At 40.2% G+C, this 14,819-nt stretch overlaps 1 protein-coding gene across 7 annotated transcripts in view; it reads right to left on the reverse strand.

Annotated features, from left to right (window-relative positions):
- The window catches only part of MARCHF1 (membrane associated ring-CH-type finger 1), a 711,901-nt gene that overhangs the window by 180,320 nt on the left and 516,762 nt on the right, over nt 1-14,819 (reverse strand). The window lies entirely within an intron of this gene.

The raw sequence follows: 14,819 nt of genomic DNA on the forward strand, positions 1-14,819 counted from the left end.
GTAATCCTTTTGGTTGCTGTTAGCTGCATTAAAATGAAGTAGCAGCATTCTTCTTTGTGCCACATAATTGTTTTCAATGGAGATATGTTCTTTTTCAGAAGTGAGCAGAACTGCCTGAAGCCCTATGGATTTTATTGTATAGAGATTTAGATATTACTTAATGCAACAGATGCGTCTGGCATTCACCTACTGTACACGATCACATTAAAATGCATTTTCTGAAGAAAGCTACACTGCACCATAGGACTGGGCTCTTATTCAACTCTTCTCCCATTCCCCAAACCCAAAGCTTCTGTCATACATCACTGAGAAGCAGTAAAAGACTTTAAAAATAAAATGTGAGGAACTGAAATCTTTATAAACAGTTGTAAATTATCCTAAATTTACAAAGTTTTTCATCATCAAAACACCTTAAGTTCTTTGCAAGCTGGATCCAATAAATCTTTACTTGGTTAGCAATTCCATTTACTTCAATAGGATGATTCATTTGAGAAAGGTTTGCAAGACTGCATACATACTGACAAAAATTACCTATGGATGGATATAGCAGCTTACATGAATCTAAAAGTAGAACAAGAACGCCAGGATGAATACTTCCTTTTACTGAGACAATGTCAATTTTGTACTTCACTGTTAGGCTAAATAGGGTACAAGTCTTGGTTAAAGTAATAATGCAAAAGCTACAGGTCTCAAACCTGTAAGAAAATAGCTTAGCTAAACCAACTAAAACCTACAGACTAAAGCAGGGGTGTCCAAACTTTTTTCAAAGAGGGCCAGATTTGAAGAAGTGAACATGCGTGAGGGCCGTCCCCGCACTCTCAGCCCCAAGGCGGAGGGCCCGCAGGGTCGGAGGCGGGCGGAGAGCGCAGGGCACGCCGGCCTCACGGCGGCCTGGGGGCAGGGCGAACCCGCAGCCGAGCGGGGGAGCGGGGCTGCAGACATGCCCTACAGGGCAGGCTCTAGGACCGCGGAGGCCATGGGCAGCGGCGGCAGCGCGGCCGGAAGCGGTGCGCTGAGTGCGCCAGTTCAAAAGAGCGCCGGGGAGCCAGAAGAGGGGGAAGAAGCGGGGGCCATATTAAACCGGAACACGGGCCGCAATTGGCCTGCGGGCCGGACTTTGGACATGCCTGGACTAAAGGCTTGCACATAAGCAACTAACCAGTAAGTGACCTTTTATCATAAGGTGTCAAGACAACTATTGCTAAACTGCTAACAGATAACCAGAAGATGTCAGTTTACACCAGCTTCAGATATTTTATATTACAAACACCAGCAGATGTTTGACTGAGAATCCCGTGGTCACACTTTGTATATATCTTAATAGGCTTGACCTAAATGGCTTTGTCCCCTATGGACGTGGAGCACCACAGCATTAGTATGCTGAGACGGGGATGAAACTGCTACTAAATCTGCATTGGACATAAGTATTAGCACAGGGTTTTGCCTACAAAAGCTCATGATACTGTATATACATTTTTGTTCTTCTCTAAGGTGCCACAGGACTACTCATTTTTAAAAGTTGTTTTTAAAGTTATAGACTAACACAGCTACCCTCCTCTCTGAGACTCTGTTAAGAAAGTGGCACTTCACCCATGTTCTTCCCAGAGATTTTCCAGAAACTATCAGGCCAAGGAAAGGGAGCCAACAGCCTTACCAGGCTCTGGGCAAGGTGTGGTGGGGCTGGCTCTGGGCCAGGGCTAGGGTCAGGGCCAGGCAGTCCTCAGTGCTGCCAGCCCACAGCGTACTATCCCTGACTATGAGCTGCTTGAAGAAGCAGCAGCTGGGAGCTCTGTGTACTCTTGCATTGCCTGGTCCCAAGGCAATTGTCTATTCTATCCCTCCTTCCCCATCGGTGGGCCAGAGCCGAAGATCACTTACGTATTATGGGGCACCTTGTGAAAAGAGGCATAAATATGCAAGTTCTGATTCCTCTAGGCTACCCTCCTACTTTGCTATATTGTAGGGTTTGTGAAATCAATAATTGTGCTTAGAAGTGTTACAAAGTCAGGTCTTCCATAAGTGTGTGTGTCTCCTGAATATACTGAAGTCGTCACTTCCAACCTAACTGTAATACAAGGGTGTGCAATCACACATCACAAATTTTGTAAGTGATTGCAGGCCACCCCAGAAGGGGCATGTCCTCATGCCGAAGTGCATGGCCAGATTTCACTTGCTCCCCTGCCCACAGACCCTGATTGGTCTGGGGGTGAGGGAGTGTGTGAAGTCTTTGTCCCTCATTCCCGCCCTGCGAGGGGCAAGTGGCACAAGAGAGAACAGCCAGCTGTTTTGAACAGTTGGTGGTTCTCTCTAGGCGCCGTGTGCCCCTGGCAGTGGCAAGAGACTTTGTGCTCTCCCCTCTGCCCCCAGACCGATCAGGGACGGGGGCTGGAGGAGCTTGCAAAGTCTCTCGGCCTGCCACCCTGTCCTTTGAACAGCTTGCGGAGACAGGAGGAGACTCACGCACTCCCCCGTCCGTAGGCCTTCATTGGCCTGGGGCGGGGAGGAGGGACAGGGTGGCTGCAGGCTGGATCAACCAGTTTGGCCGGACTGTTGTGGCCCGTGGATGCCGTCTAGCCCATCCCTGATGTAGTACTATGGCTGATCTAAAAGCATGTATGCACAGTAAACTGCATGAAACTCGTTTTCCAGCTTTAGAAAAATGAATGGTGCATCAACCCTGCTGGGGCATGAACCTGCAGTTCCTGGAACCATGAGATATTCAGACTCTCCTTGCTCGTTCTTATGAATTTATGTATGTTCCACATATTATTCTAATAACTACCTAACGTAAGCCAGCAGTAATGATGCTGAACCATAGAAGATATTATGCACTGTGTCTTCTAGGTTTCCAAAATACACAATTATGCATACAGCATGAAATACTCAACTGAATTTTGCATTTTTCAGACATACAGATGGTGAGAAGTGATCAATATTGTGCAATTTATTATGTCTATTGAATAATGCTGCTTTGTTTGATTTCCATAGGTAGAATCATTCTGTTCTTGGAAATAAGATGTGTATTATTTCTTAGTATGCTGCAATAGGGAAACTGTAGTGAATGCCAAGTTGTGTGCAGAAACTGACTAGCTGGGAAGGGTAGGATATGAAAGGTGTTTGTTTCCCTATCTTTAGAAAATTAATGATTTGCTAAATTCAATGTTATATCCCTAGGATAGATTTGGCATGCACTGTACATGCAGGAAAGTTCCTGCACACCACCAGTGTTCTACCTATACTGGATTGCAAGCAGCAGTCTTTGCACAGAATTTTATGTAATACATATTATGTCTGTAATGGATATTGTGTAATACATCAGATTCATAAGCTTGTTTTGCAGCCTAATGTAATTAAATTCACCAATTAAATATGTAAACGAGAAAATTAATTAATGCCACACATCTATCTGTTCAGGTAATTATATTGCTTTTATCACAGTAGCATTAAGCACTAGCTTTTGGCTTTAATCTGCAGAATTTTCTTATGTTAAGCATATTCAGTATTGATGGTGTTATTCTAAAGAGTTAAAAGAAACCAGTAGTCTTCCACTGCTATAGTCTCTTAGCATGAGGCTATTCAACAGGAAAGTCAGTAAGTAATTACAATATCCCTGATGGAAATCAGTAATCCAATTATTTCATGTTCAGATCAAGAGAATTTTTTTTATTTTTAAATTAAATTTTATACTTTATCTAAAGCTAAATCACTGTTGCACTATTCAAGACTTCAAAATAAATAGGCACAGCAAATTAACACACTGAATCAAAACAATTTATAGCATGCTTGCGACTCTAGTCCTATTGAAAGAAAATATGTTGTTTCCCATAGAATTCTTTTGATTATCATTTATTATATGGTACCCAATACTGTACATTAAAAGATCTCCGCATCTTGCGTGGTGACATGCAACATGCATTTCTACTTTACACTATCATTATCTGACCTTTCAGTTCACACACATGCATCTTTTTTGTTGTTGTTTATATACTAAGCAGCAGGATAGAAGGGGATAGTATAATAAACCTCCACCTACACTGAAGGAAGACTGGTCTTCACAGATAAGCTAGATACCAACTGACTCATCATCTGAATTATGTATGTGAAAGACTGCTGCTGGTTGAAGAAAGTGTTTAGGACACAAATCCAAAACTCCAGCTCATCAAAGCAATTAAGAATTACATCCCATTGAAGACGACAATGGAATGGAAGCATATATATAATTACTTAAATGAATCAAGGCCCAAACTGCTAGAATACATACCTTAGAGAGAAGACAATTTATCACATTATTATTATTATTGTGAAAATATCACAAGATCTGAATCAGGATTAGGAACCCAGTTGTGCTAGCCCTCTGCAAATATGCATGAAGACACATTGCTGCCTCTTTGACCCCAAACCCTTCCTGAAAATACCTATACACGAGAATAATTTAACAAATTTGAATATTCCCATTTAAGTCAGCTGGACCACTCACATATACGAGTGGCCTAAACAGACAAGAATGATGACAGACATCATACAGGCAAAATGTCAATGGGTAATATCTTGTCAGTTACATTTAAAAAGTTTATTACCAAACCATCCTCCACACAAGAGGTGGGCAGAGAACAGTCATTTCAAGGAAGATTTTGAGATTGCAAAGTGTGCTTTCATTCTGATTTGGAACAAAACCCTAAAATTTAAAAATATTTCTCAGAATGGCATTAACTATTCTACACATAGCACTGATGGGAGACCCTGCTGCCCTGAGAAGAAGTAGTAGAACCAGGAACCTTAGAAGCCCTAACTTCTGAAATCTGAGCTACAAGCCCTGGAACCAGGACTCCAAGTGATCCAACTGCCCATTAGCTTGCCAGGCAGGTTGCCATGGAGCTGGGCAGGTGGAATCATTTCTGAAGGAGTTTAGTTAAAACTGTCACACTCCCATGGAATATTTTGATGAATTAGCACATTACAGCAACTTTTTCTGTCAATTTTTTTCTGACCAGCTCTACTCCATATCCTGAGCCTCTGCCCCGGTGCCTCAGTCAATATGCTCCATCAATGATGGCACAGTCTGCTTTTCTTCCACCTCTCCCATCTCACAGAAATGGGCTCAGGCTCCGAGCATGAAGGGATAGGAGAAGTGAAGTGACTAATCAAATACTGTCTCTACTGAAGTTATAGAAAGACTGAAAGTTTCATGGCTTCCTTTGGTCTCCATAGTAATTGCTGGGTAAGAGTAAACTATTCAAAAGTGAGAGTGACTTTAGGTGCCACAAGCTAACAATGAGAATTAGGCTTCCAATGGCCTGAGGGAGGCTGAAACTGTTTTACAGTGGGGGTGATAAGAGTCATGGCATCAAACCGTAAACTTTCAATATGACAGAAACCACGTCAAGCCAGGCAGTGCAGCAACACCCCCAGAACCTCTAGTTCCAGCACCTTTGGCCTAAGTCCCTTTTGAAAAAAGAGCTTAAGGTTCTAAGTTATTTGGGCACTTCAAAAAATGTATGCTAAATCAACACCGATAAAGGGCCATTATAAAAATGACTTCAAAGTAAGTAAAATATACACCAGATATTAATCAAGTGCATGAAGTGGTGTGAGAAACTACAGTTTCTCAACCTGTGAGCAATCACTTGGTTAAAGAGTACTTAGATTGTTACCTTAAATGACTTTTGGGGGGGGGGGGGTCTGGGTCTGCAATTGTAATGTTGACAGGCAAAATCAAACCTAGGACTTCTAGAGCTTGGTGCATGAGCCTCTACCGCTTGAGCTAAAAGCCAGCTGACTCTTAGTTAACTCTGTAGAGGAAACTCATTCTTTCTTTCTGTAAATGGTCTAAGTGCCACTACTCAGGACAGGGAGCCACACCCCAGAGGTGTGTGGGTTACACAATCATTTGCACCACTGTCTCACTCTTAAAGACTGTATGTTTCTGAAGTTTATAAAAGTTAATTATAAACTATTATAAATGCATTCCATCAGAAACTGTAAGCAACCTTGTAATTATAAAAAGCACAATTTAGTGGCTTTGATAAGGCTGAGGCATTTTTAACCTGCACTATTCAATCCAGTATTTTTTTTTTAACAAGGAATTAGTTAAAAGACACGTTAATCTTCATTTTGATTTCCTAGCAGTTCTTTCTTGTCGCTACATTAATGGGACGTTTTCATTATCTGAAATACTCTAAGGTCCTCCCCACAGTTTCATAATGATTCTAAGGTAGGCTGCTACTTTGTGAAGTTTTGCACAAACTGCCCCCTCATAGTGCCTATGCCCCACCATAAAGGGACTACATTGTGGTCCAGAGGCTCTTACTCTTCCAATCTCTGCCAGTCTCTATCTATGGTGATTATTTCTGTGATCAACTAGGAACTGCCAAACAGATAGTTTATGGATTAGTTTGAGCAGCAACTATTAACTCCAGTGATCTAAAGTTAATAATCTCTATTTCTCGCTATGTTGCTCAGATAGTTTTAATTTTAATTTTACCAAGCATAGATTTTATACTATACATTTCTTCAATGCATTTGGAATAATTCACCATTTTATTCCATATTAAAGTACTGCTTTATATCACCTGTCCCTTGTCTCTGTGGGGGTTTTGGAGTAGTTTAACATTGCACCTCTTCTCCATCCGTTTCCCATGTCACAATGCATTGCACAATGTTCATGCCACATCTGCTGAACAGCTACATATACATTAATTATCCCCTCTCAGATAACCCTATTCACAGTATTGACAAAAAGCCAATTGAATTGTTGTGCAAATACTTAATCTGAAAGATTTTCTTCCTAATATTGCCCCATCTCCACTCTGGTTCTCGTTCAACTTCTTTCTCTAGCTACACATTCTAGTGTAATTCCCACAACAGATGATAATCATGACATGGTTCATAATGTAAGGATCATATTGTTCGTTCCTAATGGTTAGGTAATCTTGTATGGCAAGATCATTTACAGGAGCAAGGAGAAGAGTCTAGGGTCCCTTGACAAGGTAACATGTTACTGGATTCTTTGGATGTTTTTTAAAGAGATGTTGTTATATTAGCTACACAGTTCTCCTTTAAATAATAAGAACAAATCTCTGAGGTCAAAATTTACTGAAATCTCTTAAATAGTGTAGTATTCTAAGAGGGAGATGGTAGAATTTGTCTGCATTCTGTCTAGAGTTTCCACTATGTGGGTGAAACAAAATACAGGACTATGTAGCACTTTAAAGACTAACAAGATGGTTTATTAGGTGATGAGCTTTCGTGGGCCAGACTCACTTCCTCAGATCAAATAGTGGAAGAAAATAGTCACAACCATATATACCAAAGGATACAATTAAAAAAAAATCAATATGAAAAGGACAAATCAAATTTCAGAACAGAAGGGGATGCGGGAGGAGAGGGGGAAGGTAAATGTCTGTGAGCTAATGGTATTAGAGGTGATAATTGGGGAAGCTATCTTTGTAATGGGCAAGATAGCTAGAGTCTTTGTTGGGACTCTAGCTATCTTACCCATTACAAAGATAGCTTCCCCAATTATCACCTCTAATACCATTAGCTCACAGACATTTACCTTCCCCCTCTCCTCCCGCATCCCCTTCTGTTCTGAAATTTGATTTGTCCTTTTCATATTGATTTTTTTTAATTGTATCCTTTGGTATATATGGTTGTGACTATTTTCTTCCACTATTTGATCTGAGGAAGTGGGTCTGGCCCACGAAAGCTCATCATCTAATAAACCATTTTGTTAGTCCTGTATTTTGTTTCAGCTACACCAGACTAACACGGCTACATTTCTATTACTATTCCACTATGTGGGGTTACTGCTAAGATGTGGTAATGGCAGATGTGAAGTGCTAACAGAATATTGAGAGATTTTTGTTATGCACACAAAAACAAGTTGTGTTACATGAATTGCAGCAGGAAGTGGCAACAGCTTTTAACTTTGCAATATCTGAATGGCTTTCCAGCAGACCAGCAAAAGGTACCCCTCTGATCAGAAAACAGGGGAAAAAAACCAGAAAAAATGGGGGAGGAGGGAGAGAAACAAAGGACAAAAAATATAATACTGCATGCTGCCATTTTAACGCACATATACCTCTGCAGAAAACAATAGAGTGCCTAACCTTACTTCAACTAGTGGGGAAAAAACAATCCTTAATTAAAAATCTTTTCTAAACAGTATGCAGTCCTTGAGTGTCATATTTCCCCTTCCTTTGCCTTTTCCCCTCTAAGCTTCTTCAACTGTATTCTACTCCTCATTTTCTAGCAATGTTTTAATGAGCCATTAGTAATTCTCTTTCTGCTTAACTTAGGGGAAAATAGTGACATTCAGAAAATTCCCAGGCTAAAAGGCAGGGGTACCCTGACGACTTATACTGTGTTTCTGTTGACCTAACTATATTGGTGTACCTCAACACACTATTGTTATCATCTACATCTAAAAGGCACCCTGTAAATGTGTCACTGGAAAGTTCATAACTCACCTGTTATTAGTATCATCATGCAACTCATGTATTATTAGGTGCAACTGATGCAAAGTTTCCAATTATAATTCTTTACATAACCAATTATACATAAACCAATTATATATAAACCATATACATTATCCAATTATAATTCTTAAACATGTCTGCCAAACAAGAGTTACCAATGTACACAAAGGAATGCTGTTTCACCACTGACCAGACATTTCCAATGTACTGTACATGGAAAGACAATGAGAATACATTTAAACAGATTAAAAAAACCTATCAAGCAGGGGGAAGACAGAGCTTAGTTACTGCCCCCTTTCCCTACCAGCAAAGAACAGAAACTTTAGATGAGTTACAAAGATGAGCTAAACCTCAAATAGCCAACTGAACGTATGCAACATCTGCATGTCATGTAAATGGGACACTGTATAAAAAAAGATGGGTGGCCATTTACACTTTTATTGATACCATTATTATATAATTGCAACAAATCTTGTACAAAGTATATCAAGTAAAAGTATCAATGAAAAAGTTACCATCTGTCAAGTATAATTATCCTGGTTAAATGTATATAATATGTCTGTATCTGAAGTTATGGACGTAAGTCTATGTATTTTTACCTTAGATGCCTTTGTTCTTGGGCTAACACCTCCATCCAGTCTCACCAGTCCATTGTGAATGGACTATTCAAGCTTGCTGGGCCTTTAAGAAAAGTCAGCTCTCCAAGCTCTTTTTGGAGACTCGTTTGACAGCAAGGAGCCAATGGTCACCCATGTGATTCAACAAAACATGTACGGGCATGTGATGTGGATATGTGACCCCAGATTCCATCATGGACAGTAACTTTCCATACACAGAAGACATGTTGCTTGTTGCAACAAGGCCTAAAGGGTTTGGCTGAAAACAGGTTGCTAGGGTCACAGCCACTGAACCAGAGCTATCAAAGCACAGCGACATTCAGGGTGTGGCTTGCATGCTGTTTGCTGACCATCAAAGTGCCAGGGAACCACAATATCAAGGTGCTGTGTGCTGCCTGGGGTTCAGGACAAGTGATGACAACTCTTTACTGATTGGGATTATACCTTAAATCCCATCTGGACAGTCATAGAAGTACATATAACAGACATAAAAGCACATATGATGTGTAATTTCCACATGGACCTGCTTCTCTTCCCTTCAAAACACGAAAAGGCATTACTAGTTAGAAGAGTCAACAGAACATATTTGGAAATTCTAAATCAATCCCTTTGGGGAAATAAAAATTCAACTTTTTTTTTTAAAGGGAAGGAGTAATATTTTTTTTTTCAAACTATACTCATTTTGGGAATTTTAGCAAGTTCCTGTGATGAAATATAGCTTGAGAAACTTTAATGGACATTTTAATCTTTTGGGGATTTAAAATAAGGTGATAAATGGAAGCTAAATTCAGTTTGTATGAAACAACTGTCACTTCAGAACACACACAGAAAGCAGAGTACCATGGTTGTTTCTGGGGAGAGTATTTACAGCTGCTACAAATAATTTAAAGCATACTCTATCTTCTGCAGAATGCAAGAAAATCCATAACACTCACAGCAGTGAGCACCAAAGAGATGAATGGATTTACAGGATTTGTTAAACTGGATAGAAATTCAGTAAACTACCAGCAGTCTGGTTCCTGATTGAAGCAGCACTTAGATGGGTAATGTTGGAAATGGAGCAGTGGAGAAGAAATGCTAGGTTGGAGCAATTCATTTTTGTCAAGCTGTAACACTCTTAATCAGATCTTTTCACTTTGTAATAATTCCTCAACCAAGGCATAGGAATGGATGTTTATCATGATCATTGTGACAAAGTATGTGCCCTCTGCTGCTGTCTTCCTGTAAAAATGTCTTTTAACACCTTACTTGAAATCATTGCCATATAGTTTATTCATATTATACCAGCCACTAACCCTTTCCAGTTCTGTGCAGCAATTCTATTTACAGTGCCATCATCCCTTTTTTGCCAGGCCCAGGAGAAGGAAAAGTGATCTTCTTTGTTCTTTCTCCCATGCACTTCTTTCCTGTGCTCCTTTTCTACTCTTGCAGTTAAAATACTAATTGCAGGGACTGAGCCCATGGAGGTGATTTCATACTGCTGAAGAGTGGACAGAGCTTATTCAGATATGAGGCTCATGACTCACCAAAATCTGACCAATGTGTCTTGGTCTATCTATTCCACTGTGATGCCAGGGATATTACAGACTTAGAGTTCCATGAACACCTACAGAGTTGAATGCTGAAGGGTTAGTGGGAGCTGGTGAGCTCTATCTCCCTCTTGTAGTTGCTGAGAATTATCTTTTTCCTGATGGATTATCCCTTCCCAGATCCACTTTGCTGTTGTATCTTGGGCACTATAGCTCAGATAGTTTCTACAGCTGTTCATCTGCCAGGAAGGAACCCATCTCTTGCACCAAGCCCAATGCCTCCTCTACATTGTACAATTTTGCCACACAAGTGAAAATATTGAACATTCTCTAACAAAAGGTAGAGAAAAGTCATGCAAAGAAACAGTTATACTATGAGTATACGCAAAACAAGGACAAAATTCTGGCACTTTCCAAGTTGATAGCAAACCTTACATTGACTTCAAGACAGCTAGGATGTCATCCAAAGACTCAACTTACACCCTACTAGAACAATTAAATAAGTAATAACCATAACTAACATTTGTCATCAATTTTATGCTTTATAAACAGCTTCAGTTCTATTGCCTCATTTGCAGATAGGTAAACAGTGATGCAGAGAACTTAAGGGGAATCCAAGGCAGATTATAAGTATTTAATAGTTATTTTACGGAAACACTCAAGGGCCCCAGTCAAACAATTTACACAATCATTCTCTATGAAGATTCTTGTCTTACATTTTGAGGGATCTAAAATTTCAATCTATATAATTCAGGAGTATTTTGAGACTTTTCCAGTACAACAATTTAAAAAGTCATCTTATTTCAAAGCCTTACCAAATGGTGTTTCATTAAACACACGTAATGCTTTACCCAAGAGCTTACTAATTAATAGTGGATCTTTTTTATCCTTTGGAACTTAATGAACATCACATAAAAAGTGGCAAGGTATTGTTCAATACAGTCAGCATGCAGGGCATGACGTATCTCAGCTGATCATTCCTTGGATGGTGGGAGCACCTCGTGAGATGTAACTTGATTGATCCTTTTACTCTGGCCATGCAGCCTTTGTTTCTTTTCTTCTTGGGTTTCCTTCACTTTGAACTCTAGGGATTGTTGGTAGGCAGCTGCTCACCAGCATGCTGTATATCGTTCTTTAGATTTCTAAGCAGCTTTCCACTTCTGGTGTCTCCCTGCTTAGCTAACGGATTTGGGTGTTCACACTTCTCTTCTATTCTGTTCTTTTCCACCCTTAGCTCTCACTTTGCAGTTACTTTGGCTGACAGACATGTTTAAAGCTTTACTTTTGTTTTAATTCCCTTACCCAAAATAAACAAAACAGAAACTAATACAACCGTAACCTCTCTTTGACCTGTTTTTGACCTGGCAACTTGTGAATCACTTAAAACCAGCTTAGTCATGGTACAAATGTGAACCTCACTTAACCAGAAAACTGCATGAAGATCCTGTTAACTACATTCCTGTGACATTCTGGGGTTCCATCAAGCCTGGAAGGGGTTCAGTCAATGGCTGCCCTATAAGCTGCATCTCTTGTGACTGCAACCACAGTTCAGAGCTGTTCCAATAGCCTGCTTGAAGCCCAAAAGCTTCACTCTTTGCTCAAATTGCAAACTCTTTGCATGCTGACCCTAGTATCCTTCCAATCCGAAATTTGCACTAAAATTGTCTTCCTGTAGCGTTCAGGGTTGACGCTTGACTAAGGTGTTCAAGTGCCCAGTTTTCAACCAGACCACTCAGCCAGCCAAAAAAGGGATCCTGGTGGCTCAAGTTCAGCATTGCTGACCAGTCTGTGGTCTGTTGACAGTGCCATGCAGTGTGGCTGACAGGCTCCCTGCTATCCTCAATACCTCACTGTCCCCACAAAGCTGCTAGCATGTCCCTCTCAAGCTCCTTTGCCTTACGGCAGCCAGATATCTCTGCACAGACTCCCCTGCTCCAAGCATTGCCCCACCGCTCCCATTGGTCAGGAACTGTGCCAATGGGAGGCTGGGGGGCAATGCCTACAGACAGGGTGGAAAGCAGAGCTGAATGTTAGTGCTTTTGTGAAGGAGCTGGAAGGGAGAAATGTGCCGCTGCTTTTGGGAGCTGCTTGAGACTGCACCCCTGAAACTCCTCAAACCCTCTGCCTCAGCTCCGATTCCCCTCAATCCCAGCCTGGATCACCCTCCTGCACCTCAAACCCCACATCCCCAGCCTCACTCCAGAGTCTGCATCCCCAGCAAGAGCACTCACCCCCTCATACCCCAAACCCCTTCCCCTGCCCAGAGCACCCTCCCATACTCTGAACCAAGAGCCTTCATGACCTCCCACCTCCCAACCCGCTAAGCCAGGCTAGTGAAAATGAGCAAGTGAATGAGGGTGCAGACAGCAAGGGAAGGGCGGTGGGTATGGAGTAAATGGGGGCAAGACCATGGAAGAGGGGAGAAGTGATGTTAATTTTTGTGTAAGTAACAAGTTGGCAACCTTACTCTGGCCTATTACAGAGAAAGTATTACATTTTTTGCATCTATAGAGACAGTAAAACATGCTAACCTGTCAGCTTACTAGAAGCACGGACTTTACTGAATCGATCCTCATTTTTTGAGGTTTACAGCATCTTTTGGAAAAGCACCCCATTTTCAAAAGAACCGCGTCTAGACTGCGGTTTCAATTTTGAAATAGCGCTTTTTCAAAAGAGCACCATGACATGATTATGCAAATGAAGTGCGGAATATTTAAATCCCCACTTCATTTGCGCTTTCGAAGTGCTTCATTTACATCCCTCTGCCAACAGAAAACTGTAGTCTAGACGTAGCCTCTGAGTATCCATAGTTTCATGCAGAGCAATGTTATATGTACTTCACAACAATATTACTGCACAGTGTGTTACTGGTTTTCAAGAGATACTGCACAAGCCATCTTTTTCACAAAAATCACTATAGTAGTTAATAGGAGTTGAATACAAGTTGCTTAAGACCACAAAATAACTGGGGAAGGTTGTGACATACATTTCTCATTTGAATATATACAACTGTAATTTTTATAATCATAAATAGATAGAAAAAATAAATGCCAGCTAACTTCATTGCACTCTCAAGCTATCATTAATTAAGTGAGCTGACCTTATAATTACAAGTTCTAACGCATCTGTTTGACAACAGTGCTTTCCTCTGAGACAATCAAATCAAATGGATGACAATTGTAACAGGAATTAAGGACACATTGGGTTGTAAATTACAGATTTTTTTCATGCATTTTTGTGGTGGGGTAAATTCTCTTTAGCACTTCAAGTTCTCAAAAAATTACCACCACCAAAGTTAAGGAAAAACATGTTTCAACAGGATTCAGACTCACAAGTTTTGTTTTTCCTCTTACTCACTCTCCCTTTTCTCCTTTTACTTTCAGATAAAGTACATTTCATCTCTCAAATTCTTTAGAATTATATAAATTAGAATTAAGTATAACAACCTGGAATTATCTGGCTTGCTTTAAACCCTAACAGTATATAGTACACGGATGCCAAAAAACTAGTATGCTTTGTCGTGTTAAATAACTCTAAAAAGGGGCTTTTTCACCAGAGTTTGAACCTCTGCTATGTAGCTTGCTGCAGCTGTTTGTCCCCTCTGCTCCAACATCTCTTCAGACTACCACATTTCTCTCTAAAGAAACCTGGTTTTAAACAAATTTTTGTTTTTTCTGTTTTGATGACAGGTCTGTAGTTCAACAGCTTTTCTCTTTTTTCATGGGTTCTAATGTTTCTTCTTGACAACTCTTTAGTAATACTTGACTTGATATGCCTGCCTCATGTAAAACCTTGAAAATGTTAAACATTCCCAAGGGGGAAAAAGTGGGAAAACTGACAGATGATTTGTTTTTGCTTAAGGAGCAATTCTCTATCACCTTAATGCAAAAGTTACAAGAGGAATTCCATAAAAAGAAAAGTGTCTTCATAGAATAAATGTCCCAGTCAAAACAAGTGACAAAGAATGAATGAAACATCAAAGGAGGCCAATTAAACACTCAGTTTCATATAACAAATGCATATGCAATACTGTAACATCTTGGAAGGAGAATGTCACAACTCTAATTCTTTAAAAGTTCATTTTAAACTTATTTACTGTTACAATTTTTTTTAATAAAACAACCACAATGCAAGAAATAAATGGGAGGAAATATAAGTTGATTTATGAGACGTTACTGACAGCAAAGGAACACCAT

Source organism: Pelodiscus sinensis, chromosome 5, assembly GCF_049634645.1.
Source record: "Pelodiscus sinensis isolate JC-2024 chromosome 5, ASM4963464v1, whole genome shotgun sequence".
NCBI classification, from domain to species: domain Eukaryota; kingdom Metazoa; phylum Chordata; order Testudines; family Trionychidae; genus Pelodiscus; species Pelodiscus sinensis.